General features: G+C 46.5%; 1 protein-coding gene across 1 annotated transcript in view; it reads left to right on the top strand.

Annotated features, from left to right (window-relative positions):
• Window positions 1-26,430, top strand: part of LOC138753607 (adhesion G protein-coupled receptor D2-like) — a 122,010-nt gene that overhangs the window by 60,999 nt on the left and 34,581 nt on the right. The window contains exons 4-5 of the mRNA XM_069916849.1: window positions 15,946-16,081; window positions 25,915-26,203. The gene's annotated coding sequence lies outside the window, so the exon portion shown is untranslated. The remainder of the gene's footprint in view (window positions 1-15,945; window positions 16,082-25,914; window positions 26,204-26,430) is intronic.

Here is a 26,430-nt window from a genome sequence, read left to right as displayed (position 1 = left end):
GCTGCCGCCATTAATCAGATACCCGAGGTGCCACTACTGCGGCCAGCTGAAGTACCCCAGACGACTCTGTCCAAAGGACCAATCTGGGGAGATCTGGAGGTACTGTGTAGCGCCGTTAATGGTGGGGAGGAGTAAATGCTATGATAACTTTCATTTACTTGTGATGCCACAGCTCTGTGTGCTGATACTCCTGGTCCTCAACTTCCACAGCCAGTTTAAGAGTGTAACCATGGCGTTCGGAGGACCAAAACCACCCATAATGGTACACAACCCCCAACTCTCAACCTCCTCCCCCCCCCCCCCCGACAGCTGGCCCCTGCCTGTGGCCTCTCCACCCTCTGCATATCCCCTCCGTCACTATTCGAGTACTTGACCCGGACTGCCGGCCCATTGCGACAAAAAGTAGGTGCTATAGTGACGAGGATCGGGCATTTATAAGGTCTGAGGTGGAGCGATTCTAGGTGGAGGGGAATCATAGCTCCCAGTTTGAGCCTGTGGCAGGCCCAGGTCGTGGTGGTCAGGGCGGAAGCAAACCCTGCATGGTGATAGATTACAGCCACATGGTCAATTGCTTCACCCAGCTAGATGCTTACTCCACTCTCCCGGATAGCTGATATAGTCAATAAAATAGCCCAGTACAAAGTGTAACTCCACAATTGACCTGAAATCAGTGAACCACCAACTCCCCCTTAACCCGGGGACTGGAAATACACTGCCTTTGAAGCGGATGGCAGGCTTTATCACTTCCTCAGGGCCCTCTTTGGAGTCACCAACAGAGTCTCACTGTTCCAAAGGGAGATGGATCGAATGGTAGAGAGGCATAAACTGACAGCGACATTCCCTTACCTTGACAATGTCACCATCAGCGGCCATGAGCAAGCAGGAGCTGCACCTCTTATGGCCCCTTGCCTGCTTCGTCAGCAGGATTGTGGTCCTGCTGCTCACTGTGCGAAATTTCTCAGCACAGTGAAGTCCCTGAATCTGACATAACAAGGAGAAGTGTGTGTTTAGTACCACTTGCCTGACCCTCCTTGGATGCGTCGTGGCAAATGGTGTCATTGCCCCTGACCCTGACTGCATGCATCCCCTTATGGAGCTCCCAATACCACACAACCTCAAGGCACTGAAACGGTGCCTGGGCTTCTTTTCTTACCATGCCCAATGGGTGCCCAATTATGCCAATAAAGCTTACCCCTTAGTAAGGTCCACAAGCTTCCCCTTATCAGCAGAAGCCCAGGCAGCATTTAACCAAATCAAAGGAGACATCGCTAAAGCCACAATGCATGCCATGGACAAATCCATCCCATTCCAGGTGGAGAGTAATACCTCTGACTTCGCACTGGCCACCACTCTCAATCAGGCTGGCAGACCAGTAGCATTTTTTTCTCCGCACCCTTCATGGCCCCGAAACATGGAACTCCTCAGTTGTGAAGGAGGCACAGGTAGTCTTTGAGGCCATGCGCCACTGATGTCGCTACCAGGCCAGGAAAATATTTACCCTGCTGACAGACCAACAGGCCATCACCTTCATGTTTGACACAAAACTACAGGGTAAAATCAAAAATGATAAAATCCTGAGGTGATGAATCGAACTTTCCACCTATAACTATGATATCCTGCATCGGTTCGGCAAACTGAACGATCCCCCAGATGCCCTATCCCAGAGGACATGTGCCAGCACACATCTCAACTGCCTCCAGTCCCTCCATGATGACCTCTGCCACCCCAGAGTCATGAGGTTGTTCCACTTCATAAAAGCCAGGAACCTCCCGTACTCCATTGAGGACATCAGTTTCCTGACTAGACACTGTCAGGTAAACCACAGTTCTTCAGGCCTGACAAGGCACACCTCATCAAGGCCACATGCCCTTTCGAACGGCTGAGCGTCGATTTCAAGGGACCCCAGCCCTCGACATCATAGACGAGTTCTCCAGATTCCCGTTTGCCATCCTCTGTCCCGACATGACCTCTGCCACAGTTATCAGGGCACTCTGCAGCATAGTCACCCTCTTCGGGTACCCAGACTATATTCATAGTGATCGGAGGTCTTCGTTTATGAGCGACAAGCTGCGGCAGTACCTTTTGGCTAGAGGTATAGCCACGAGCTATAACCCAGGGGAAACGGCCAGGTGGAGTGAGAAAACACCACCATTTGGAAGGCGATTCTCCTGGTTCTTGTCAAAAGGCCTAGCGGTGTCTCACGGGCAAGAAGTCCTGCCAGAGGCATTCCATGCCATCTGTTCTCTCCTATACACTGCTACAAATGTGACCCCTCATGAACACATGTTTTCCTTCTCCAGGAGGTCGGCGACCAGAACCACTCTGCCATCCTGGCTCTAATCTCCGGGACCGGTCCTGCTGACGAAGCAGGCGAGGGGCCATAAGAGGTGCAGCTCCTGCTTGCAAATCTACAATACGCATGTGTCTGGTACCTCGATGGCCATGAGGACACAGTCCCTGTCCTGGACCTGGTGCGTGCCAGAGACACCCACCTACCCCCAGTCCCGACCACCACATACACACACATCAGCCCCTGCAGGGAGTTCGTACAGGCTATTGACACCCCCCGGGCACCCACACCACATGGCTGGGACCCTCTCCCTGCCAAGACGACTACCACGACCCCTACAGACAACCAGTCCCCACCCCCTACAGTAACAGCCTTGTCCCCCTGCCTCAAGACACCCAACCAGCAACAGAGCCGACCAGTACACCCCCGGCAGAGCTGTGCAGGTCATAGAGGCAGAGGAAGCCACCTGACAAGCTGAACCTCTAGGATTGGATCTTGTGTTTTTAAAGAGGAGGAGGTGAATGTAGTGATATGTATATATACTGTTGCTGCTCTGTACATAAGTGGCCGGCCTGCCCACTGGTGAATCGACCCCATGTAACCCCTCCCTCTGTGACCTGGCCATAAAGGTTGACCACCCTGCCCCTTCCTTTCATTGTGGAGTTGGGCCAACCAAAACCTAATGTGTATGAAAGCCTATTGTTCCTCACTCAGTCGTTAGAGTAATTGATAGTACGTATCACCGCCTTAACTCAGATTTACCTGAAGATCTGTGTAAATACTGGCCATTAATTGCAAGCTAATAAAAGCATGTTTGTCCAAGTACTATTGACGTCACAGAGTCACCTCCTAAAATCCTGCCCAGTGCCAGAACTTTCAATGACATCAATCAAACTATTGATTGAGTCATCATTGTTTCTGAGTTTCCTGAACAGAAAGATCATCCTGGGTTTTCTGAGAGTAGCTATACTTCAAATATTTTCTTTGGCTTGGCTTCGCAGACGAAGATTTATGGAGGGGTAAATGTCCACATCAGCTGCAGGCTTGTTTGTGGCTGACAAGTCCGATGCGGGACAGACAGACACGGTTGCAGGGGAAAATTGGTTGGTTGGGGTTGGGTGTTGGGTTTTTCCACTTTTGTCTTTTGTCAGTGAGGTGGGCTCTGCGGTCTTCTTCAAAGGAGGTTGCTGCCCGCTGAACTGTGAGGCGCCAAGATGCACGGTTTGAGGCGATATCAGCCCACTGGTGGTGGTCAATGTGGCAGGCACCAAGAGATTTCTTTAGGCAGTCCTTGTACCTCTTCTTTGGTGCACCTCTGTCACGGTGGCCAGTGGAGAGCTCGCCATATAACACGATCTTGGGAAGGCGATGGTCCTCCATTCTGGAGACGTGACCTACCCAGCGCAGTTGGATCTTCAGCAGCGTGGATTCGATGCTGTCGGCCTCTGCCATCTCGAGTACTTTGATGTTAGGGATGAAGTCGCTCCAATGAATGTTGAGGATGGAGCGGAGACAACGCTGGTGGAAGCGTTCTAGGAGTCGTAGGTGATCCCGGTAGAGGACCCATGATTCGGAGCCGAACAAGAGTGTCGGTATGACAACGGCTCTGTATACACTAATCTTTGTGAGGTTTTTCAGTTGGTTGTTTTTCCAGACTCTTTTGTGTAGTCTTCCAAAGGCGCTATTTGCCTTTGCGAGTCTGTTGTCATCTCGTTGTCGATCCTTGCATCCGATGAAATGGTGCAGCCGAGATAGGTAAACTGGTTGACCGTTTTGAGTTTTGTGTGCCCGATGGAGCTGTGGGGGGGCTGGTAGTCATGGTGGGGAGCTGGCTGATGGAGGACCTCAGTTTTCTTCAGGCTGACTTCCAGGCCAAACATTTTGGCAGTTTCCGCAAAACAGGACGTCAAGCGCTGAAGAGCTGGCTCAGACAGCTCCAAGAAAAGTGCAGAGAACAAAACAAAGGACTCTACATCACCTTTGTTGACCTCTCCAAAGCCTTCGACACTGTGAGCAGGAAAGGGCTTTGGCAAATACTAGAGCGCCTCGGATGCCCCCCAAAGTTCCTCAACATGGTTATCCAACTGCATGAAAACCAACAAGGTCGGGTCAGATACAGCAATGAGCTCTCTGAACCCTTCTCCATTAACAATGGCGTGAAGCAAGGCTGCGTTCTCGCACCAACCCTCTTTTCAATCTTATTCAGCATGATGCTGAACCAAGCCATGAAAGACCTCAACAATGAAGACGCTGTTTACATCCGGTACCGCACGGATGGCAGTCTCTTCAATCTGAGACGCCTGCAAGCTCACACCAAGACACAAGAGCAACTTGTCCGTGAACTACTCTTTGCAGACGATGCCGCTTTAGTTGCCCATTCACTTCAAATATGTTTCATTGTAAAGTGTTTTGAAAGAACAGCTTGCTTTTATGTACCACCTTTCACAACCTTAAAACCCATTATAATTTAGTGTCACCTGCAAATCTGATTATTATCTAAACTTCTAAACCAGATTACATATTTAGCAAAAGTAGTGTCAATTGAGAACTAATTCCTGAGGCAACAGCAAACGAAATACTTCAAGTTGAAACAGAGTCTAACCAAACTATCAAAATATTTGTTCTCTTTGATGAATGTTATAGGTTATGTTCTTATAATACAATTCTGGACTAATGATCTGGAGATGTGCAAATGCCAGCAATGTAGCCAGGGAATTTACATTTGGCTAATTACATAAAAAGCCAGCATCTGTCATCACATGATCCTCAGAACATGTTGATTTGTGAAATTTCTTTAAGAAAAGGAATCTGATCCTAATTGCTCCAAATCAAAACAACAGTTTCCTCCTAACTGTGCAAAGGGCAACACAGCTTGTAATGCACTTGTTCTAAAACATATAACTGTGCATAATCACCCATTGTCTGAGTATAGACCTGCCTGGGGCTACCTAGTGCAACTGATGGTTAACCAGGACCTTCAACAGAGGTTGCTTGATTGTCACTTAAGCAAGAGACGTTGTACTCCCAAAAGGCAGCGTAGCGGTGCAGCCACAAGAGCCACCACCTCACTGCTCAAGCTCCCTGGATTCAATCCTAACCACCGGTCTCGTCTATGATGAGTTTTCCCCATTCTCCCTGTGACCGCATGGGTTCCCCCTACAGTCCAGTTTCCTCCCACAACCCAAAAAACATGTGTGTAGAGTAAATATGAAAGTCTGCAGGCACTGTGATTGAAGTAAAAACACAATGCTGGAGAAACTAAGCAGGTCAAACAGTGTACTTTATATAGCAAACACACCGCTTGTGTGTAGGTGAGTGCCAAGAATCTCAGGGGAGCTGATGGCATTGTGGGGAGAATAAAATGGGATTACTGTGGGAATGGTGTATATGAATGGGCAGAGGAACCAGTATCCATGCTACCTGATTCCATGAAACACCATTGTCTCCTTTATCTCTCCTTCAGGCTAAGAATTTTCCAGGAACTCTGTTTTTGGCAAAAGGCTTCTTTGCTGAGGTGAACCTCATTCTTTCTTCACCTTGATTCCAGAGATTTGATGGTATCCCAAGTCAAGTTCAGTCACCTTTATCTATCGTCTATACCATGCTTACATGGTAAAAATGAGATAGTGCTTCTCCAAGATCATGGAGCGTATTTACATAAGTATAAGTTAGAATAGAAGTTAAACATATTAAAATATTAATTGTATACAGTAAAAGTACACTATTCACATACATGGAACTCAGGAGCCTGATGGCTTGGGAGGGGGAAACTGCTGTCCAATCTGGGTATAAGGGCCCAAGTGCTACAGTATCTCCTACCAGATGGCAGAAGGAAGATCAGTTTACATGATGGATGCGTGGAGTCCTTCACAATGTTTATTACCTTTCACCTGCATCGAGTGTTGTAGATGTCCTTCATCATCATGGTAGGAAGAGAGACCTCAATGATCTTTTCTGCTGACTTCACCATCCTCTGCAGGGTCTTTCGGTCTGAGGTGGTACAGCTTCCAAACCAGGCAGTGATGCAGTTGCACAGGGCTGTAATCATTGAGGCACTTAAGACGACTTCTTCAGCACGGGGACAAAGGTAGCAGCTTTGAAGCATGTTGGGACCACGGTGCTTCTCAGGGAGATGTTAAAGATGTCGGTGAGAACATCTGCTAGCTGAGCCGCACAACCCCTGAGCACTTTGCCGGGAATATTATCTGGTCCAGAATTTTTCCATGGGTTGACCTTGCCTAATTTTCTCTTCACATCGGCCACTGCAAATCACAGCACCTGATCATTTGGAGGAGAGGTGGCCTTCTTCACCACCATATCGCTTTTAACCTCAAAATGCGTGTAGAAGTTTAGTGCATCTGGGAGGGAGGTATCACTAGCACAGGCAGATGGTGTAGTCTTCTGGTTGGTGATATCTTGGATGCCCTTCCATGTGTGTCATGTGTCCTTGCTGTCCAGGAAGTGACTATGAATGCATTGGGCATGTGCACACTTTACTTCCTGATGGCCTTAGACAGCTTGGCTCTTGCAATAGCTAAGGCTACTTTGTCGTCTGCTCTGAAAAGTGAAATAAAGGAAATGTTTGTTGGGTTAGTCAGCAGCTGCAGAGAAAGGAAGACGTTGTAATGTTTCTCTTATTGTAATAAATAAACTTGGGTTCTTACAAAACAACTATACAGATACTCCTCAACTTACGTCCATGTTCCGCTCTGGCCGACTGGTCATATCTCGGAATGGATGTATGTTGGAATTTCACTGTATCCATGTTATCATTCAACAAGTACATCATGGTGGTCACCAAGGCCAGCTCTCGCGAGAGGTTGGCTACTGCTACAAACCTCTCGCAGGAGGCATTATTTTCCATAGATAGGCCCGACTTTCATCTGTAAATGTGTAATTTTTATATTTTTTCTTCATATAAAAAAATTTGGTTGTATTTATGGATAGCTGTAAGTTGCAACAATAGTAAGTCGGGGAATACCTGCATTTTATTATCTATATTCTCCAGACCATGTGGAGGCATCCATCTTGAAACCAATTGAAGCTGCCAACAAACTAGTCTTTCCCTCTAGTGATCAGGAGGATCACTAGCACCTTATCATTTCATGCCCTTCCCTTGAGATGCTTAATCTAACAACATGACTAATACAGTATTCATTTCAATTTAAAAGTTCAACACAAATGTAAATACAACGTCAACAGCACAAACTTTTAAGTGTGCAGTTCTTTTTAGAGATGCAGTCTGTCAGGTGCTTTGACAACACGTGTGGATCCTCTCAACACAGGTGCTTGTAACGGCTCTACTGGTCCACTACTGTCTAGCACTGGTGGGGTTTCCTCTGGTGCTGTGCAGACTGGATCTACTGCATTTATCTGTTTCTGCAGTGTCTTTTGGGTTTTCAGCAGGCTCTTTCAATTCCCTCTCAGTATTTCACCATCCTCTATTCTGCCAGTGTAGGATCTTGGATTTACTTCCTCCAGAACAATACCCTTTTTGTCCCAAGTGTGGAATCTGAGTCTCACTGTCATATTGTGCCAGTGCCCCTAAGCTTCTTGCTGACTTATCATAGTTGGCTTTTTGTCTTCACTGCAGACATTTTTGTTTACATTCGACATCATCGACATCTCTGTCCTTGCTTGGGTCTGCAGAGTAGAGAAGTGTGATGCTCTTTATCTTTAACTTTCACTTTGACTTTACATGTACCTTTTGGGTCAATGCTCTGTCCATTGTAGGCTTTGAGCTGTACACAATTTGCATGGATGTATGGCTTTATCTTCATTGCTCTGATGTCACACTTACAGATCAAATTGACTTTTGCCCCATGTTTCAGCTTGAAAGGAATATTTGTTCCATTTGTATGCAGGGGCATAGTCCCTGCTCAACTCTGTTCACACTTGGCTGTTCAGTGTCTGTTGGTTTATAATCTTCCTGCACTACAATGCCAATGAAAATTGTGACACTGAGAGCAATTCCTTCTATAGTGTGTACACTTTTACTTCTGTTTTGTTTCACTTTGGAAAAACATTGCTTTGCATAGAAATTCTGCCCTTTGCATTTATTACAGACTTTTCCATAGGCAGGGCATTGTTTTGGAGAATCTTGAGTGCCATGTCATTTCCAAATGAATGTATTGTGGCGGTGCACATCTCTGTGAGTGAACTGGCCCCATTTGTACTGCCGTGCTGGCGGGGCAGCTGAAGAAGATGGTGTCGTCGGGGTTTGCTCATTACCTCGTGGCTTAGGCCACAGCTCACACCCCGGGCCACGTGATGACATCACTGCTGCATGGGGCGGAACTCCCGTTGGCCTTAAAGGGGCGCACATGAAATTCAAATAAACATTTCTACTGGAAACCCCACAGAGTTCAGTGGTGTGTTTTCTGTGTTGTAGCAGCCGCTGCATTAGTGAGTCCGCAGAGCCCAAACGTTATCTGGTCTCTCAACATGGATTTAGGCGGAGGTGCAGTTTTGACTTAGGCAGATCACCTCGGACTACCATGTTCTACCATGTGGTGAGTGTCCTCGATGAAGAAACCGCGGCCAGAGTGGATGACCTGATCCACGATTCTCCAGAGGAGGGCAAGTATATCACCCTCAAAATCCTCCTCCTCAGCACCTTCAGTCTCTCCCGCTGGCAGCGCATGGCCAGGCTGACCTCGATGGCCTGGAGACAGAACCCAGTCCGCCTTAATGGACGAAATGCTCGCACTGGCAGAAGGTCACAAACCCTGTCTGATGTTTGAGCAAGCTTTCCTCTAACAAATTCCGGAGGACATCCAGCTCCTGCTAGCGGACAAGGACTTCTTGGACCCCAGGAAGGTTGCAGCCTGTGCCGACGTATTGTGGCAGACGAGAGAACGAGGCCACCATGAACCAGGTCACCCGCCCTGGACCCAGCCGACCACAGCCTGCCCCCAAACAGAAGATGGAGGAGCACCAATCAACCTGGTGCTTCTATCACCCACGCTGGGGAGCACAAACCTGCAAATGCCGCCAACTCTGCTCGTACCAGGGAAACGACCGGGCCAGCCGCTGCTGATGGCTGCGACGGCTAGCCACACGAACAGCCTCTTACACGTGGTGGATAAGACCAACGGATGGCATTTCCTGGTGGACACCGGAGCTGAGTTGAGCATGCTGCCCCCGACCGCCCTTGAGACCTGAACTAGAGCATGAGGCCCCACCCTGTAGGCAGCGAACAGCACCGATATAAAGACCTTTGGCACATGGACTGTTCAGGTATACCTTGGGCAGGATAAATACTGCTTGAGGTTCCTACTGTGAATTGTAAGAACTGCACTGTTAGGAGCCGACTTCCTCCGAGTGACCTGAAGGGCCAGAGGCTTGTGCATGCCTGTACCTTCCAAACCCTTCATCTCGAGCCATCCAGCGTACACAGCCCGGGGATAGCAACCATCTTTATGCCCAAGGACGAGTACTCCCGCATCCTTGATGAGTTCCTCGCCATTTTACGGGCCACAGTTCACCGCCACCATGCCCCAGCATGGCATCCGCCACCACAACATCACGTAGGTCCCTCCACTCCATGCCAAGGCCAGATGACTGCTGCCAGAGAAGCTGCAGTTAGCAAAAGAAGAGTTCTCCCGCCTCCAGGAGCTCGGCATAATCTGCAGATCGGACACCCCTGGGCCTCTTCCCTACACATGGTCCCCAAGGCCTCTGGGGATTGGCACTCGTGCGGGGACTACCACTGGCTCAATGACACAACCACGCTTGACCGATACCCCATCCCCCACATCTAGGACTTCACGGCCAACTTGCATGGCGCAAAGGTTTTCTTCAAGGTCGACTTAGTCAGGGGCTACCACCAGATCCCCATACACCCCGATGACATTGTGACATTGGCAAGACCGCCATCATCATCCTGTTCGGCCTTTTCAAATTCCTTCGGATGCCTTTAGGCATGAAGAAAGCAGCCCAAACCTTCCAGCGGCTCATGGTCGCAGTGGGCAGAGACTTAGACTTTGTGTTCATCTATCTCGACAACATCCTCATTGTCAGTTGAGATCACAATGAGCACAAGCACCATCTCTGCACACTGTTCGCCTGCCTGGCTGAATTCAGCCTCACCATCAACGTGGCCAAATGTCAGATCGGGAAGGAGTTGCTACACTTCTTGGGCCATACCATCACCGCAGATGGGGCACCGTCGCAAGACAAGGTCAAGGCCATATAACAGTTCCCCAGGCCAGTCACCCTCAAAGGCCTGCAAGAGTTCACCAGGATGGTCAACTCTACCACTGTTTCATCCCGGGGACCGCACGCATAATGCGCCCACTGTTCACCCTGATCTCCACTAAACAAAAGACGCTCGAGTGGTCAAAAGAGGCTGAGATAGCCTTGGCGCAGACCAAGGCTGACCTCGCGTGCACCACCCTACTAGCCCACCTATGACCTGATGCCCACACGGCCCTCTCGGTGGATGCATCCACCACGGCCGTAGGGGCTGTACTTGAGAAAGAGGTCAATGGGCAGTGGTGCCCCCTGGGTTTCTTCAGCCGGCACCTCCGACCACCCAAGTTGAAGTACAGTGCATTCGACAGGAAACTTCTGGCCTTGTACCTCTCGATCAGGCACTTCCACTACTTCTTGGAGGGCAGACCATTCACCGCCTTCACGGACCACAAGTCGCTCGCTTAGGCCCTCGCCAGGCTAAGGATCCCAGGTTGGCGCACCAGCAGTGACATGCTTCCTACATTCCTACATCTCTGAGTTCACCACCGACATCCTGACTCCGGGCGGGTAAGGACAATATCGTTGCTGATGCGCTTTTCAGACTGCCATCCACAACTTGTCCCCTGGCCTGAACTACGCCCAATTAGCTCAGGCCCAAAGGGATGACAAAGAGACTCAGGCTCTCCGAACCTCCATCACCAGCCTGCGCCTCGAAGCCCTGAAGCTGCCAGGCAGCCAAGACACGGTCCTGTGCGATGTGTTGACTGGCTCGCCGCGACTGGTAGTTCCCTTCCAGTAGAGGCAGGAAGCATTCTGGGCGATCCACGACCTGACTCATCCCTCAGTCAAGACAACAGTGCATATGGTGGCAGAACGTTTCGTCTGGCACGGGTTAAATAAACAAGTGGCCCAGATGGAGAGGAACTGCTCACATTGTCAAGCATCCCAAATTCAGTGCCATGTCAGAGCCCCAATACAGCACTTTGACCCGCCTTCCAGAAGGTTTGACCATATCCACATCGACATAGTGGGCCCCCTACTGGTGTCCAGGGATGTCCGCTACCACCTGTCTGTGGTTGACCAGACAACGAGGTGGCCGGAAGCCATCCCATCGGGGACACTTCCGCTGAATTCTGCGCCAGAGCCCTGCTAACGAACTGGGTCGCCTGTTTCTGCGTTCCAGCCCACCTCTGGGCACATCCAACAAACCATTTGGGAATCAAACTCCACCACACTTCGGCCTATCATCTCTAAGCGAATAGACTTGTAGAACGTTTCCACTGAACGTTTCCACTGAACGTTCACCTCAAGGCGGCTTTCATAGGGGGGCTAAGAGGAGCAAACTGGACAGACGAGCTGCCGTGGGTCCTGCTTGGCATTCAAACGGCTCTGAAAGAAGATCTCCAGGATTTGTCTGTGGAACTCATCTACGGTGCACTGCTATCGCTACCAGGGGAGTTCTTCGGAACAGGTGCCAAACCTGGAGGTGAGACCCTGACCCTCCGCAACAAGCTTGTCTCGTTCATAACCCCACCGCCTACCCACCACGGCAAGCACCTGGCAAACGTCCCTAAAGAGCTGGACTCAGCGGAGTTCGTGTTTGTCCAGCATTTCTCGCCCCCAACACCCCTGCAGCGCCCGTATGAGGGCCCATACATAGTCTTCCATCAATCGGGAAGGCCTTTACTCTGGACATTGGGAGCAGGGAGGAACTTTTCATAGTCGACTAACTAAAGCCGGAGCACGTGGACTTAAACCAGCAGGTGCAGACGGCCCAACCTAAACGGAGAGGCCGGCTGCCCAAGCAGGGGGACACATAAGCTGGTTCTGGGGGGGCTGGGGTTGTGTGGCACCGCACATCTCTGTGAGTGAACCGGCCCTGTTTGTACCGCCGTGCTGGAGATGGCACCTTCGGGGTTTGCTCATTGCCTTGTGGCTTAGGCCACAACTCGTGCCCTGGGCTACATGATGACATCACTGCTGTGCTGGGTGGAACTCCCCATTGGCCTTAAAGGGGCATGCGCGAAATTCAAATAAACAGTTATAAACATTGTTCATCAAACATCTCGATAACCTTGTCGAACTTGCCCTGGTCTTCTGCCTCAGCAAAAACAAATATATCGAAAACCTCTAGAGCTTGAAGTCACACCATGTTAAGTAGCAGTGCAATCATCCATGCATCAGGTCTGCTATCGAGTCCATTGGCTTTCAGGTACAGCAAGAATCATTGTTTGAACAACCTCCACTCATAATCAACATTTCCAGTCCAATGTACAGCATCAGGATTCTTCATACACTCCATGACTCTGCTGATAAAGTCTGATACACACTCTGCACACTCCTAGTGCTTCTTCCAGTCCTGGTACTAGGCATATCCCTGGTACCATGTGATGTTTCTTTGTTGTAATAAAGAAACTTGGGTTCTTTTAAAACGACTATATTTTATTAGCTATATAATCAGGACCGTGTGGAGGCATTCATCTTGAATCCAACCAAAGCTGCCAGCTAACTAGTCTCCAACTCCCTCTAGTGGTCAGGAGGATCACCAGCACTCTATCATTACAGACGTGACTTTTCCAGTAGCCAGGTAGGAACTATTGAAATTGTGTATGCTTCAAATGTGTATTTTTGGCTGTACAAGGCAATGAAAACAACCATGGGCTTCACTACAGTGTGGAAACATTCAGATATTAGGCTTTAAATATTTTAAAAATTAAAAGTTGACTTATTGAGAAAAAAGTCATTCACAGCTTTTTTCTATTCTTGTAATGTTGAAATTATGGTAACAATTTGTGATCAGCAAGTTCCCAGAAACAGCAACATGATTGTGACAAAGTGCCAGTTCTCTTTAAACAATTATTCCTCTAAGCAACATTTCATATGTGAATCGTTGTTCAGAGGAATATTTGCTGGCAAGGTCGTTAGCATGAACTTCCCGATCCTTAGAATAATGCAATGGGATCATTATCATCCAACTAAGAGAACAGATGGGGGCCTCGATGGAAGTTTTCACCCCAGAGAAGATAGTACTGATATCGCAGCACTCCCTCAGAACAGCACAGAACATTAGTGTTCAAATGTCTACAGCAGGGCTTGAACCCAATACTCTCTCCCCTGAAGAGAGAATGTTACATTGAACCACAGCTGACAAGAGAACATAGGCTATATCAATGAGTTCTAACAGGGTCCATTGCACTGCAAACAATTCAAACTTTTATAGGACAATACAAAAACATCCCCAGGAAGAATGCAGTACAAGTTGCTGTACTGTTGAGAGTCTGAACCTAGTGAGTTATATTTAACCCTTTAACAGCTATTGCAGCAATCAAATTGCTGTCCAACTTGAATTGACGCATTTAATTTAAATTTAGACATACAGCCGGTAGCAGGCCTTTTCAGCCCACGAGTCTGTCCAACCCAATTTGCACCCATTAACCTACACTACATCCCAGTACATTTTTGAAATGGAGGAAACCTGAGTCCCAGAGAAAACCCACGCAAACAAAGGAAGAATGTACAAACTCCTTACAGACAGCATGGGATTCGAACCAAGGTCCGGTCCTAATTGCTGGCGCTGTATAGGGATTGCATTAACTGATACGACAACCATGCTGCCCTAAATATGATTTTAAAACTCCTCACTACAATAAAAGATAACCTGAGTGTAAGAATTGCCACTTATTAAAATTGAAATTTGCTGGGTCTTAAAGCAATTTATTTTCCAGAATTTGGAATCATTTGTTTATTGCCTTTCCATTTTATTTAAATGTTCTTGGAGCAGGAAAGATCAAGAGGCAAGAAACAATGCATAGAATCCATCTAAGCATTTCCGTCACCTAAATCTTTTATTTCCATGAATGCTTCAAGAAGTGGCTAGGAACGGATTGTGAGGTGCCATCAATGAACAGAGAGGTTGACGCAACTATCAATGCAGCTCTTTGTTCAGTGAAAGAATTATTGAAATTTACTGAAAAGGAAAGAGATACTAGTCAACCAAATCAGGGGACTGGAATGCGTCAAGACAAAAGGCTTTCACCAGAATTCCACAGACTAACTGAATTAGGTGCCCTGCTGTGGGGGTGGAGAAAAGTCTTAAAGAATTTAATGCTGGTTTAACTGAATTGTCAAACATTAACTGGGGAAAACTCTCTCCCAGGGAAGAGGTCATATAAAAATGTACCATGGATACACGCCATTGTTGGCCAACTCTCACTTGCATGCTCCAGACCCCTCTAATAGCAACCCATTATTTATGGCTACCTCTCAACAAATGGAAACCACAGTCACCTTTGCCTGAGTATTGGCTTTTGCTCAGCTTTCAGAGGACACACTGTATAATGATGCAGATTTAATAGGTTGCCATGGAGAATCTGCAAAGCATTTAAATAAGTCAAAACTAGGGGAATGGCTGTTTCTCCCATCTAAAGTGTGGTTGAGTCTCCCATCCGAATATTTCACTTTGGAATATCTTAAGAGATCACTAAAAGCTGCTTGTTTCTAAGATGTGAATTTTCAGGTTCAAGGTGTGGGGTGTGAGAGACAGGGAGGAAGAACAGTTGGTTTAACATTCTTTCCTATATGTAATTAGAATTAGTAACTTTACTTATCGATATTATTCTACTGATTCAATATCATCAATATAATCCAACAGAATCAAGTGATTTTTCGGGTGTTGACCATGGCTCAGAGGGTGATGCTCTCACCTCTCCTTCAGAAAATGTTATGTTCAATCCCACTTAAGAGTCCAAAGTACAAGAAAAATCCTAAGATGACTCTCCCATGCTGCCAGGGTGCAGGAATGTGCTGAAGGATACACTGCCGGTTCATTTGTCTTCAAGAGGGAACTGATTTAATATATGACATGGGAAAACTTGCAAGTCTTCAGAGAAAGAGTCGAAAGATTGGGCTGAATAGCCACCTTCTGTGCTGTAACCTAGCTTTCTATGACATTATTTGTATTCATCCTGTCAACATTATCCATCTTCTTAATTGCGAGACCTTGTCTGCCATGTTTTGATCACTACACACACTTGATTTTTGGCTCATAATCTGCTCGAAAGCACCTTTGGACATCTTATTTTAGGGCCAAGTGGCATTGACCCTCCCAATATGAAGCAAACATTATATTAATATTCATTATTTGATATTTGAAAATCACGATGGAAAATTTGAAGTAGGGCCTGACTCAACCATGTACAGAATAAGGCAAATCTTTTTAGTTACATTCCCGCGCCCCCCCCCCCCCCCTCTTTTCATGGGATGTGTGCAATACTGGCACTAATTGCCTTTGAACTGATTGTTTCTCTGGGCCACTTCAGGAATCAAATAGAATTGAGGGTCAGGTGTTTCGAATAGGCCTGACTGGGCAAGGATTTCCTTCCTAAAGGACATTACTGAACCAGATGTGATTTTACAATAATCCAGTCATCATTGTGTAAATTATCTTTTTTTTGTTCCAGATTTATTGAACTGAATTTAAAATCCACAACTATTGGGCAGGGATGTGACCTCATACCTCTAGATCATTAGTCCATGCCTATGAATCACTAATACAGGTACAGAACCACTGTACCTCTGGACCTAACAAGCATGGTGGTTAGTATGCTTATTTTACTTGAAAGATTTCTGTTGCATACTTGACAAAAATAGGTTGTTATCGTCTTTTACACCCTTAAAAAGCCTTTCGTAAACAGCTGATTAAACCCATATTCTTTGGAGACATACGAGAGGCTGCAGATGCTGGATTATTCTGGAGAAACTCAGCAGCATCAGTAGGAGAGAAAGAAAGGTCAATGTTTCAGGCCAGAACCCTTCATCAAGACTGTCCATGTTCTTTGGCATTTAGTAGAATGTGGGGTGACCTTATTGAGACATATAGGATCCTGAGGAAGCTTGATGTCTAGGCTCCACATAATCATACTTCATTGTGGGATCCTTATCTGCTCCAAAACATTTTGGGATATCCTAAGATCTTGTGTCAGAGCTGAAGAAACAAGATCACAAGTTGGAAGCGAGCACAAAATTGACATTCACTATTTGATTTTCCTTTATATATAATTGCCTTTGAACTACATGACTCTCTAGGCTTCTTTAGAGGGCATTTGAGAATCAATAATTTCTGTTGGTATTTTATTCTGAGTTTTGAGTGGGCCAGACTGGGCAGGGATGGTAGATGTCCTACCTAAAGGACATCAGAACGTGTCCTTTAGGATCCATTATTTGCAATCTTTCTTATTAGTTTTTATAATAAATGCAGTACAATAAGGAAAAGGGAACAAAACTGAAAATCCAGTATCACGTGTGTGTGTGTGTGTGTGTGTGTGTGTGTGTGTGTGTCTGTATGTGTGTAACCCACACATACTCCCACTTAGCCTTCTCTATTAAAATAAAGGAAACTAACAAAAAATCTGAGCAGCTGATCCTGAGGGTTGCATATATTTTGTAGCTTTTGATTCATACCTTGAATCAAAAAAACAAAGGTAAGACGATATCTCATCTGGAAGAGTGAGTACATCTAATCATATTAAAAACATTTACATCAAATGAATGTAAGTCATATATGGTCGCCATGTATCTTCAAATTTCACTGATGAATCAAATACATGATATCTAATTTTTTCTGAATTTAAAACAGGACATAATATGAGAGAACTATTGAAAAATTGTTGGAGGTCTAGAGTCTTTTCATTTGAATAAGATGGCTTTTCTAGCCAACAATATAGAGAAGGCCACAACCCATTGTGCAGGTACAGAAAAACTCCCTATGACTGGTTCAATAACCCCAAAAAGAGCAGTTATTGGATTGGGTCGTAGCTCCACCTGAAATACAGTTGAAAAGATATTAAAAATTTCTTTCCAATAGATTTCTAAGGATGGACAAGACCAAGACATATGTGTCAATGTGGCAATATCAGATTTGCATCCGTCACAAATAAGGTTAATATTAGAAAAGATATTAGAAAAGCCAGCTTATCTTTGGACATGTAAACATGATGCACCACTTTGAATTGGATTAATGAATGTTGGGCACATACTGAAGATGTAATCACCAGTTTAAGAATCTTGTCTCGTAGATCCTCCAATAAGGGCTTTACCAGTTCCAATTCCCAAGCCTTTTTAATCTTATCGTGAAGTACTGGATGTAATTTCAATAATCTATCAAATACAATTCTAATTAATCCTTTCCAAGAAGGATTCAAACAAAAAATATTATCAACTACATCAAGTGGACATACAAATGGAAAGTCCGGTAATATGGAATTTAAGAAATTTCAATCTGTAAATATCAAAAAACAATTGGTAAATCATATTTACTTGCCAGCTGTTCAAAAGATATTAAACAACCTTCCTTAAATAAATTTGCTAAAGAAATAATACATTTTATTTTCCATATAGAGAAGGATTGATCAATTATTGATGGTCAAAAAAATAATTATGAGAGAGAGCATTAGATAAAAAACAAAGTTCTTTTAAATTAAAAAAATGTCCTAAATTAGAACCAGATTCACAACATACAGTACAACTCTGATTATCTGAAATGGTCAGGACTGGGCCCTTTTTGGATAAATGTTTTTTTTGGAGAACTGGTCATTTTCTAAAAACAGCCCAGTAGCAACAGCAAATCACTTGTAACAGTGTTTAAAATACAACAAACAGCAAGGGAAGGCTTTTAAAGCATTAAAATAACGTTTAAATCTCTCCAAAAAAAAAAGCTGGCCACCACCGATCACTGACACCTCCCCACCAAGGCCCCACTCCTACCCGGGAGCTGGAGGACCCCGCTGCCACTGGGAGCCCAAGGTATGCTGCTGCTGCTGCCACAGCCGGATGCCTGAGGTCCGCTACTGCCACTGCCGGGAACCCGAGGTCTGCTGCTGCCGCCATCGGGAGCCCAACGTCCCCGGTCAGTTGGGCTCCAAATAAATTTCGTATAAATGAGGATTTCAGAGAATCCGATTTCAGCTAATCAGAATTGACTTGTATGTTTGAGTATTAGATTAGATATATCCTTATTGATCTTGGAAAAACTAAATGGATGGTTAGCGGTAAAGTCTTGTATGTGGGGAACTGGATACCTGTCAGGCATGGTGGCATTGTTGAGACATCGGTAGTCTCCACCCTCCTGATGCTTTGGGCACCATGTGGAGCAGTGAGGCCCACAGACTGTCAGATTGTTGTACAGGGCTAAGCTTCTACATTTTATGGAATTCCTCCCTTGTCAGGTTAAGTTTCTCAGGTGACAGGTGGCATGCCCTGGCATGGATGGGAGGTCCTTGAGTGAGGATCTGGTGCCACACCCCATGTTGGGGTGTTGTAGAGGTGAAATGCAACATTGTAACGGAAGGAAACTCGGCAATAATGTGTACAAATGCATTGTCAGCGGCAGTTACAGAATGTAGGTGTGGGGCCGTGAGCCTAGTATCACCAAGTGAAAAGGACTGGAAAGTCTTTGAGTGTGCTAGCCTCTGTCCCTTGATATCCACCAGTAGAGAGTTGACTCTGAGGAAGTCAGCCCCAGGAGTGGCTGTTGAATGGATGCCAAAATGAACTTCCAGGTAAAATGGCAGTTACCAAAACGAAGGGGAATGGTGCAGGTGCTGAAGGTGCATATGTGTGGTGTGCTATCAAACAGAAGCAAACACACAAAACATAAAATCTGTTCAATATGCTTTATTCAACATAAACTTCCACAGAGCTAGCCGTGAGGAATGCTGTTGCAAGCTCTGAGACTGTCTTCAAAGGGATGGCTCTGGCTTATATCCCAGAGGGTGATTGACAGCCAACCAGTTGGGGCTTGGTCTATTCAGGTCGGCTGATTGACAACTGGCGAGGTGTTGTCTTGTTCCCGTTCTCTTCTGCAGGTACAGAGGTCACCCCCTGCAGTAGTGTACCATCACATTCACCCCCTTCTTTAAAATTGTTCTGGGAGTGGGGAGGTTGCAGTCCTTGGCCTACCCAGATCCCAAAACATATGCACATTATTTACAGATTAAGATGGCCTGGTGGCCGTCGGAGACTCTGCGACTGTCGCAGGACTGGCTCCTGGTCACTGGTCACTGGAGAGTATGTGGAGCTGGGGGCAGAGGCTGGAGTGATTGGCATGGTGCAGCGCAGAGGTTGAGGTGTGTGTGTTGCATTGGATGGGTGGGGGGCAGGTTCGTCCCCCAGGGTTGTAATGAGTCCTTGATGCCCAAGGAGGACTTGAGTGCCCCAAAGTTGTCGGGGAGGGGACACGTGGTCCTAGGCTGGAGGGCGCTGTGTTGTGGTGGGTGTTCCTGCTGGTGCTAGGTCCCTGGTTGAGATGGTGCCCTCCCTGCCGCTGCTGAATTTAATGTAGGCGTAGTTGTAGTTCGGGTGTAGGAGGAACACCTGCTTGACACATGTCAAGCAGGATCACTGTTCCCGGGGATGCGAGCCATTCTTGGGGAATGAAAACAGGCATTCGTGAGGGGTCTCGTTGGTAGCTGTGCACAGGAGTGACTTAATGGCGTGGAGTGCCTCGGGAAGGGCGTCCTACCAGTATTCTATGGACCACCCCTTTGACTTAAGGGTAGGAGAACTGCCTTCCAGATCATCCTATTTTTGCGTTCCACTTGTCCATTACCTCTTGGGCTGTAACTCGTCGTGTGACTAGTTGCGATGCCCCTTGCTGTAAGGTACTGGCATAGTTCCTCACTCATGAAGCTAGAAGCCCGGTCGCTGTGGATAAATGCAGGGTAGCCGAAATGATGGAGATCTGTGTCAGTGCCCTGATGACGGTGGCCATGGAGGAGTCTGGGCAAGGGATAGCGAAAAGGAAGCGGGAGTACTTGTCTATGACCGTGAGGAAATTGACATTCCAATTTGTGGAAGGCAAGGGTCCTTTGAAGTCCATGCTGAGGTGCTCGAAGGGCCGAGTGGCCTTTACGACGTGAGCTTGGGACAGACGGAAGAAGCAGACCTGGCATGTCACGGTCATGGTCCTGATGTCCCTGACAGCGTTCGGGAGGTTCCGGGACTTGATGAAATGGTATAAGCGGGTGATGCCCGGGTGGCAGAGGGACTCATGCAGTGCCTGCAGCTGGTTGTCGTGGGGCAACACGCAGGTCCGCGAGAGGGCGTCGGGGGAGTCATTAAACTTCCACGGATGATACTGGATGTCGTAGCTGTATGTTGCCAGCTCGACTCTCCAGCGCTAGATCTTATTATTTTTGATCTTGCCTCTGTGGGTGGTGTTGAACATGAACGCCACGGCTCGCTGGTCGGTGAGGAGGGTGAACCTTCTGCCGGCCAGGTAGTGGCGCCAGTGGCAGACCACTTCCACGATCGCCTGGGGCTTCTTTTCAATGGTGGAGTGCCCTAGCTCGGAAGGGAGGGTCCTGGAGAAGAAGGCGACAGGGTTCCCCCCTTGGTTAAGGGTAGCGGCGAGGGCTACATCGGAGGCATCGTTCTCCACCTGAAAGGGGAGTTCTCATCCACGGCATGCATTGTGGCATCTGCGATATCCTGCCTGATGCGCGTGAAGGCTGCCTGCGCCTTGGGTGGGAGAGAAAAAGTTGTGGCCTAGGCCAGTGGGCAGACCTTGACCGAGAAGCGGAGAACCCACTGTGAGTAGTAAGAGAATAAGCCAAGGCACCTGCGGAGGGGTTTGATCATGGGGGGAAGGGCAGCTCCATTAATGGGCGCATCTATTCAGGATCTTTACCCCAGGATGGCGAGGCAGGTGGTGCTGAACGTGTACTTCTCTTTGTTGTAAGTGAGGTTTAGCTACTCGGCCATCCGGAGAAATTTCTCCAGGTTGGCACCATGGTCCTGCTGGTCATGGCCGCAGAGGTGACATTATCCAGGTACAGGAAAGTCGCCTTTAGCTTGAGCCAGTCTACCATACGATCCATCTCCCGCTGGAAGACAGAGACCCCATTCGTGACCCCAAACAGAACTCGGCGGAACTGGTACAGAGGCCTGTCTGCTTCGAAGGCAGTATAAAGCTTGTCCCGCAGGTGGATGAGGAGATGGTGATAGGCCAACTTCAGGTCAATTGTGGAGAAGACCCGGTAGCGGGCTATCTCATTGACCATGTCGGCTATCCTCGGTAAGGGGTAGGCATCCAGCTGAGTGTTCTGATTGATGGTCTGGCTGTAATCCATGACCATCCTCGGCTTGCTTCCCCCTTTGACCACTAGGACTTGGGCTCTCCATGAGCTGTGGCTGGGCTCCATGACACCTTCCGCCAGAGGCCGCCACACCTCCACCCTGATGAAGTCTCTGTCCGCGGTGTAATAGCGCCTAACTTCTAGTGGCTATCAGCTTGCAGTCTGGTGTGAAGAGTGAGAAGAGCTCGGGAGGGGTGATGTGCAGAGTGGAGAGGCCGCAGGTTGGCTGGGGCTGGTTGGACGGTGCGCTGTGGAGTGTGAGTGGGGGTAGGGGTGAGGATGACGCCCTGCAGGTGGCATTGGAAGTCTAAGCCCAGGAGGACTGGGGCGCAGAGTTTGGGCATGACTAGGAGCCTTAACCCGGTGTATGTCTCCCCCCCCCACAGACAGATCAGCTGAGCAGTGCCCGAGGGTATTGATAGTCCGGTCCTTGGCAGCAAAGGCGATAGAGAAGGTGGTAGGTGGATTTTTAGCTTTAAGGAGTGGACCACGTTCAGGTGAATGAAACTCACAGTGCTGCCACTGTTGATTAGGCACTTTGTTGACTCTCCTTTGATTTTGACGTCCATCATGGAGCGCCTGAGCTCGTGGGGGATGTTCCTAATCAGGGTGGTGGCTGCTAGGACCATCTTAGGATCTGAATTGTCGTTCCCCGACGGTGGAGGCGAGTTGTTGCCGTCATTATCCTCTGCAGGCGTTGCAAGAGATGAGTGTCAACTGGTGATGCTCTCCATAGGTGTGGGGTGCGGTGTGCAGCAGTTAGTGCCGTCTGGAGGCATGGGGTGCGTCGGTAGGGCAGCCTGGACAGCGCCCGTGTTGACTACGTCATCATTGTCTTCGTTGGAGGCTTGGGTGGCAGTGGTGCCTGCACCTGACCGGCCCAAGATGGCAGTGCCACATGGAAGGGCGAGGCATGGCTGGCCTTCTTCCCCAGCTGCGCTAGTTGTGCCGGGGGAAATGATGTCATGCTGTCGATGAGGGTAATGTCATCACGGGCGGCGGAAGTGACGTCATTCCATAGACCGGAAGTGCCGTCATTGTAGTCTTCAGGAGGCAGCGCTGGTGAGAGCAAGGCTGGTCCAGCGCATGCGGCAATCATTGCCAGTGAGGCCGGAATTTGGGCCACCAGGGTTGGGGAGGCTAGAAGTGGCTGCAGGGGTAATGGCATCGCCAGGCAATTGTATGTGGCGGGGATTGTGAGGGAGGGGGCAGGTCATAAATGGCTGCTGAGCTCTCAGCAGTCTTTGAGAGGCATACTTTGGCGAAGTGGCCTTTCTTGCCTCATCTCAAATAGTACTGGTTTTTGGCCGAGCAATTTTGGCATGATCGACGATCAGACCCATACCGGGATCCACAGTACTTACAAGGGCGCTGAGCATCCACAGCAGCGAAGTTTTCATCCCCAGTCTGGTCTAGGGCCACAACAGCCGACTGTGCTGACCACGCAAAGGCCTGAGGAAGCCTGAAGTCGAAGGCTTCGGTATGCAGGGCTGCTGCCTCCAGGGTTCGGACTACCTCCACTGTTTTGGCTAGGGAGTAGATATTGTCCTCTAGCAGCTTCTGCCTGATGGCTCTCACGCATAGCCCTCGGACGTAGGCGTCTCTGATCAGTCTCTCGACCTCCCTTTCATTTACCCTGGGTTCAGCCAGACAAAGTCGGGCCAACTCACGCAGGGCTCCCAGGTAGGACGGGCATATCCCCAGTCAGCTGGGTACGGATACTCAGGAGGAACCTTGCAAAGACCACATTCATGGGAGGTTTATACACGGTCTCGAGGGTGTTCATCATTTCTGAGTACTCGTGCAGTCTTTAAGTGCCTGGAAGGCTCGGGGACCCAGCTTTGAACAAAGTAAGACGAGCCTCTTTTGGTTGGAGTCCAGGATGTCGTTGGTGTGTACCTCAAAGAATCTAATTTGGTTGCAAGTCTGTAGAAGAGGGGAAGTGAGAGCAACATAATCTCCCTCTGTCGTCTGGGTTCCTCTACAGAGGAAGCTGACGCACCTCTCATTCTGCCTGCTGACAAGGAAAAAAATCCCCATTAGTTATGCAAGTTATTCCCTGTTCCACTTTCTGCTTCACCAACTCGAGACCTAACTGTAATATTCAAGAACATAGGAAATAGAAGCAGGAATTGGCTATCTGGCCCATCGAGCCTGCTTCATCATTCAATAAGATCATGGTTGATCTAGCCATGGACTCACCATGATTTGAAAGGAAAATTGAGATCCTAACCCTAATCCAACCCTGACAGTAACATGGAAGGCGATGAAAATGCTGAGTCCATCCGTTTTCTGACGCAGCAGTCGGGGATCATTTGACCCACTGAGTTCCTCTAGCAGTTCATTGCTCAAGGATCTAGCATCTGTAGTTTTAATTTTCCTCTTGAGTCTGATAGTGACTTCGCCTCCTGCTTGGCATCCACCTTCAAAGGGCATAGAGGCCCACAAAAAAAAATCTATGTCTTTTACATATTTAGTTTTGGATGTTAACAATTTTATATACAAGCCAGTGTTTACTTTTATTTTAAATTCCAATTTACTTTTCTTATGAAGGTACCAGAGAAGGGGTATATTTCAGTTATGTATCAAATATTACAGGATGGAATAGATAAAGAGGGTTGGGATAAATCTAAAAGTAAATGGGAAGTGGAGATTGGTTTTATTTTTTCCAAGGATGATTGGTCAGATATTTGTAATGACAGTGTAACTAGACTGATAAATGCATGTTATGCAATGATTAATTATAATTTTTTACATCAATTATACTTAACACCTGAAAAATTTAAAAAAAATATGGTTTTCATGAATCAGATTTGTGTTTTAGATGTGGTAACGCTGTTGGAACTTTTTTTCATGCAGTTTGGTCATGTGTATATATATATATATATATATATATATATATACATACATACATATATATACAATCTATTTGGAAGAAAGTACAATTGTTTCTGGAATGCCTGAATAAGATAAAATACCTTTAGATCCGACAGTATTTTTATTGGGTAGTTTGCAACCTATGAAAGGTCTGGGATTAGATAAATTTCAACTTGCTTTTGTATATTTAGCATTATCTGTAGCGAAAAAATGTATTGCTAGTACGTGGAAAGATATGAATATAATTGATATTAATAGATGGCATAATGAGATGAAATATTGTTTAATAATGGAAAAAAATCACATATGTTTCGCGTGATAACTATAGTTTTTTTATTAATAAGTGGTTGTTATATTCAGAATATTTACATTTTGATTTACATTGATTAGATCTTAATATGTATGTTTCATTTTTCTTTAATTTTTTTTCTCTTTATGGCTCTCCTTAGGAGAGTTGGCTGAAGGGGGGGGTTTCCTTTTTTTTCCTCTTTTTCTTTTTTTTCTTTTATATATATAAAATATAATGTTCATGTTTAGTTTATTGTTATATATGTTACTTATTATCTGTATTTTGAATGAATAAATAAAGTTTAAAAAATTCCAATTTACAAGTGCAAATACATATGCATTAGCAACTTTATTGCTTAGTTTTGTTCATGATATCCTGATGATATCCATTTGCTTCATTTCTTGGCTCAATCTTTCAGTCACTTGCTCCAATATCGCCTCATTTGTCTCAATGTTGATGTTTGTGCACTTTTCCTCCCGTGAGGTGCCTTGATTCATTTAACTACATCAACAAGCATTTTATGAATGGAAGCACAGCTCCTGCTTCAGGTCATCTGATTATAAATTTGACTTTAAATGTGAATTACACTTTAAAGTTCATCAAATGTTCCAGGGCTGATTGGAGAGATGCCATCTGCTGTGGACCCTTCATTAATAAACTTGTAATAGAGTCATATCTTCATTCCTTTGTTAAATAAATCATCCATATCTGATTTTTAAAAGTGTGTATTCTAATTGTATGGTTCTCTTTCAGACTTTCAACATGAATGCTTCCAATTTTTAATTAAAAAAATTACAATTGTAAGATAGAAATCTGAGAATAAATTTAGATGAGATTGATCAGTAACCACACTGATGATTTCTTCATTTCTCTACTTACCCTGTTGTTCTCCAAGTTTTACTCATCTATTTTCTGAAGAAGCAGATTTTTCTTTCATTTTGTCATCCAAAAAGTCCAAATTCCATGGGTTGGTTTTAGTCTATTTTGATACTAGTTTCCTTTTCTTTAAAAAAAAAGTACAAAAGTCACTTAACCAAATAATATAGGAGAAGGGTCAATGTAGTTGTAAATAGTTCACTCACTGCTTGTTCCCAAAAAGAAGAACTAATCAAATGCTCCCCCTCCCGCAGAGTGAATTAACATCAACTGAGGCACTTTTGCCAGGCTCTTCAATGGGTTTGAGAGCAGCAGGGGTCTCCCAGAACTCTTGGTGAGCGATTTCTAACAGCCTGGTGTTATGTGCTGGAGGAGGGAGATTGAGTTTATTGAGCAGCACTTTGAAATATGCCTCATTACCATCAGAAAAGCTGAAGAACTTTCTGTTCAGAAGCCAGAGAACCGGGGCGAAGTGTATCTAAAAGCTGCCAAGGGAGACAAAACAGTGCACATTTAGATTTCAAAGGTGTTCATTGGAGTAAGGTAAGAGTGTAACAAGCCGTTCTTTTCCCCTAAAATATTTACACTTCCCCATTTCTATCTACCCACCACTAGCTTCTCCAGTAAATGTTTTGCTGAGGGTAGTTATAAATTGCCAGTTTTGTTTAAATTTCCTGCTCCCCACTGTGATAAAATTGGAGCTGGAGTGGGGCAGGGGCTTGGAGAACACAGAGTGAAATGCTCACTGGCTAAACCTGCTTCCCTCTCAA

The sequence above is a fragment of the Narcine bancroftii genome, chromosome 1 (genome assembly GCF_036971445.1).
Source record: "Narcine bancroftii isolate sNarBan1 chromosome 1, sNarBan1.hap1, whole genome shotgun sequence".
NCBI classification, from domain to species: Eukaryota; Metazoa; Chordata; class Chondrichthyes; order Torpediniformes; family Narcinidae; genus Narcine; species Narcine bancroftii.
This window is presented reverse-complemented; position numbering and strand designations above follow the sequence as displayed.